Raw genomic sequence first — 4,668 nt, 5'->3', positions numbered from 1 at the left:
CTTTTTCTTTTGAGATGAGCTTTGTCTTTTATTGTGGTGTTTCAGTATATTGTTAATCTGTGTGTAGCTCGTAGCCCTACGTCTGATAGGGACGTTGCTTTTTACTTTTTCTTTTTTTTCTTTTAAGATGGGAGAAGTTTCTGAATGATATGTTTTTTTCTTCTCTGAAGTGAACCAGTCCTTTAAGAAAGGAAACAACTGGATAGGCCAACTTAATTGGTACCTTGTTTCCTTAGGTTTCGAACCAAAACGAGTTTGCTCTTATTCTGTTACTGTTCATGCAGAGCTGGGCATTTAAGACAAACAATAACTTGATGTCAGGATATTTTTGGGTGTCAGGAATTTGAGCATAAAACTCCCATTTCCATTGCAAATGTTGCTGTTGCAGGAGTGCGTTCATGTCCAGCCTTTTCCCAAAGTAATCGGAGCTTTTCAACACTTATTCATTTGGACACAGTCAGAGACGGCTTCAGTCTGGAATTCCAAAGTGTTTGACTCTCTATTTAAAGGAATACTGTTAGATTAATTTACAGGATAGCTCTCCTGCATGTGTTACCAACAGATTATGAAACAAAATTGTTTTATAGATTTTTTTCTGTTTCAAGTTAGAGAAATGAACTCAAGTTCCTTGCAACTCGTCAGCAACTTGCCTGTCCTGCTACCATGCCCAACGCCCCTTCATGCTTGCAATGACTTTATTTTGGATTCTCGCTTTCTTAATGTTACTAGATTAGGAGTGAGAAAGTGTAGTTTTTCAGTCTGAATTCTAAGCCCAAACCATCCGTCTTCTATTCCTTTTAGTAGCTGTAGAGTTAGCGTTTGGATTGAAAAGGGCCCCAAATCTTCTATCAGCTTGATTTTCAGAAATACTCTCCATCTCTCCCCTTGTCTATGAACTTATTTTGTTTTTATTCTGTGTACATTTAGCAAGTGAAACTGTTGAGACTTAGGAGTAAATTCTGACCTCTTCATACATTGCAAATGTGGTCAGAAAGAAGGGAAGTGGGCTTGCATCTGGTGATGCTGGTTCCTTGGGCACAAATCTGTTCTTGGGAAATCTTGCCTTAGCAAAGACCAACTGTAGCACCCCCGAGTTTAATTACAATAGAAATTACCTGTGTATTCTTGTTGCGTTCACTGGATGCTGCATGATGTTTTAGAATATCCAATTCAAATACAAGCTAATCAATCACTGAAGATGCAGAGGCCCTCATATGTTTCATCTTAAAATCTAGTGTATGTGACTAGTTCATCCTTCTTCCCGGCAAAGGGGTTTCTGTAACTGATGCTACTTACAGCAAATTGTGCTGGGATTGATCCTAAAGCTGAGCTATATGTTAAGTCTATCACTGCCCAGGTGTTTCATGGAGAAGAAACGATCGTGGTGACTGTCCTATCAAAATAGTAACAGAAAACTCTCAAAAGAATGCAAGGAGGAAATGTGTCTCCATATTCAAAACTAAAAAGCTAAATCTACTTTAAAAAAAATAACTTATGCTGCTAGAGCCTTGTGAGCCTGTACCTTTGCATCCATAGTTTACCCAAAATGCCCAACATGTTGCTACTTCAAAAACTAATATAGGAGGAGGAAAAATTTGGACATAAGAGTGCCTGTTCCCCTCCACTAAAGGAACATGCTGGGAAGCAGGTTGCAGTGCCTGTTACAACCGTATAGTTAGGAACAAACACACCAATTAGCATCCAAATCTTGAAGCGACCTTCCTTGGTTCAAGCAGACCCGAGTCCCCGGGGACGGGCGCCGGTAGGAACGGTGGAGCCGTGGGCGAGAGGCAGCGCCGCTGCCCTGCACGTTGGTGGTCGCGGTACCGGGCGGTTGGTGCTGCCGCGTGCCGGGCTCCGCGCGCCGTGGCCGCAGGGTCCCGTGTGCCGTGGCCGCAGGGTCCCGCGTGCCGTGGCCGCGCTCCTCCCGTCCCGTGCACGAACCGGCCCCGTCGGAGCGTTGCAGCCGTGGGGAGCGAGTCGGTTCTGTGTGGGCACACGCAGGGGCCCGGTGCCGGGATGTGCCGAAAGGACCCGCCGGGAGAAGCAGGAAGGACTCGGGAGCGATGGGTGGATGTCGGGTGCGCTGCGTCCAGCCTGAGCCCTTCAGGGAGACGGGGAGCCTCAGAGCTACCTTGGGTGTCCTGGGAATGTATGTGTCAAACTTGAACTCCTTGGGAGCAAGCACGTGCCTTTTTCTGATCAAGAACAGAAGCTGGAAAAACTTGCGTTTGCGTTGATGCGATGGTTGATATTTTTATGAGCTCTTCTTTTAGCTTGAAGTCCTTGGTAAGAGTGGAGTTGTTTCTGCATTGAGTGAGTTAATAAAAGTGAGCCCTGAATTATCTGTGAATTAGAATTGCCCTGAAAGAAGAAGCTTTTAAAATAAGTGGTTTCTCTAAAGTAATGTTATCATATAAACAATCTGACTGGTAGATTTGCAATTTTTTAAATAAAATTTAACCTCGCTGTGTTTCTCATTATTGATTGAAAAGAATCCCTTCCGCCTCGACCGCGGCGTTGCCCGGCCCGTTGAGGTCTGGGCCTGGCCGTGGTTCCGCAGCGGGACCGTCGGCACAGGCGGAGCGAGCGCAGGGAGCAGGGCTCATCCCGGGAACGCCGCGGAGCGGAGCGGACACCCCGCGCGTCTGCACCGACCCGCGTGCCGGCAGCCGGGGTGTCCGCGTCCCGTGATGGATTTAGGGGGTCCTGGGAGAGGAAGGTCTGAGCGAAGCGGCACGAGAGCAGGGGAAGCTCCTGTCCGCGTCTCCTCCAGGTGCTGGTGGAGCGAAGGCTTTTCTGGCACGGGTGCTGCACGGCAGTGCTGCCTGTACGAGTTGAGCCTGAGGGGCGTTCTCGGAGCGCGGCGGGTGGAAAAGCTGCTCGGATGTGCTGTGTTTTGCTCCGTTTTGCAGTGCCGGCGACTTGTCCAGCCGGGGGCTCCGGCCGGTTCCCTCGCTGGCCGCGGGGAGTGATTCTGCCCCGGTTTCTTACCCGTTAGGAACGGCGCGCGCTGACCCGCGCTGCCTTACGGGCCGCAGCCCCGGGCGCTCCGAGCGGGAGCCGCGCTGGGAAGAGCCGGATTCCCCCCGCGAACCCGGCGCCCTCCTGCACGTTGGCCCCTCGCGTCCCCGTTCCGTACGGCCGGTGGGAGACGGCGCTCCCTGCGCGCGGAGCCGAGCGGGGCCTCGCGGCTGCTCCCGCAGCCTCTGCCTGTCCCGTCCTCTTAGGATAATCCTGTGCTTGGTCCAAATCCCGTTTGGTGGGAAGCAGACTGTCAGGGGGCAAAGTTTATTCAAATGGAAGTTGCAAAAACCTTCACTGAGGGTTGAGTTGGTCCTTCAAAGACGTTTCGGCAGTTGGAAATTTAACATACTGTAATATTATCTAGCAACATGGAAAAATTATGACTGTGTATGGAATTTAGGGTTATGCTAGCCTATCAATCATAGATCCACAAGCTAATTTAAACACAGATGTGTAAAAGTTAGCTATTAAAATATTACTCACTAATAAACTTTCATTATGCTTATACTTGCGAGTCTCTTAAATCCGTTCAAATTCCGTTTCTCTGATATAAAATCCATGCCTTGTGAGGTAGCGTTCACCCAGACACGTTAGCAAAGCAGGACCTGTTGGAGCAATGCTGGATTTAAAGAACCTTTCTGGACTCTGAAAGCTGCTGGTTGGCAGCAGCGCTCTGAGCGGGGAGGAAAAATGAACGTTGGGGAAAAAACCAGTAAGTGTGAGGAAGGCTGCTAGAAATGAGAAGATTTATTTCTGGCTTCTGGCAACTTCTCAGTCAAGAATGACTTCTTCGGGCTGTTCTATTCTGAACACCACTTTCTTTCTATGGCTGTAGTTTTTACATCCCTTCAGGCTTGATTTATATTCCTCAGCAGAACGTTCTCATTTCTGCAGTAAAGCTTTACGGCATCGAATCTAGCCTCGAGGCAGCTCCGTGTTGTTTTCTTGTAGAAAAGCCGTGTTTCTAGAAAGCTGCGTTTCCTTCGCCTGTTTTGCAGACAGTCCTTCCGAGGAGCTGCCTTCGGTGCTGCGGGACGGGGACGCCGGTCGGGTGAGGAACCCTGCGCTCGCAGGGGCAGGTTTTACCCGTTTATTCCTGTTTCTTCCCTTGGTGCAAGCAAAGAATCATCCAGGTAGCCTGCTGATGGGTGAACAGCATTACTGCTTATTACGGGGGAAAGAGCTCGGCTGCGTGAGGGGCCTGGAGGCGTTTGATGGGAGACGAGAGCGTAACGTTGTCCATGGACAGGTATTACTCCAAGCTTTAGCTTGCTCTGTAATTGGTAGCGTTCGGTTACGAGCCGGTGTGGGTATTAAAGCATCTTCAGCGGAAGGCGGCCCGGGTGGCATAGTGTGTGCCATAAGCATTGCTAGTGATCAATATGTATTTGTTTAGGAGACTGCTGGAAGCAATGTTGTGCATATAGATTTTGCATATTTAATACCGTATGTTTAAATAAAATAATAATTGTACTGTTTGGGATTCCTTTTTGGAATAAAATTTTAATAAACCAGTCAAGTGGATTGAGATTCCCTTCTATGCGTACATCTTGCCCTTGCTGTTCTCTGATGCTGGTAACTGCTCCCGTCCCGTTTCGGCATTGCCGTTGCTCGAGGAGGAGCTGAAACGTGTTCCAGCCG

This window comes from Tinamus guttatus, unplaced genomic scaffold, assembly GCF_059628265.1.
Source record: "Tinamus guttatus ecotype Peru unplaced genomic scaffold, ASM5962826v1 Tinamus_guttatus_pri_ptg000397l, whole genome shotgun sequence".
NCBI lineage: Eukaryota > Metazoa > Chordata > Aves > Tinamiformes > Tinamidae > Tinamus > Tinamus guttatus.
The sequence above is the reverse complement of the archived record's forward strand: the minus strand, read 5'-3'. Positions refer to the sequence as shown.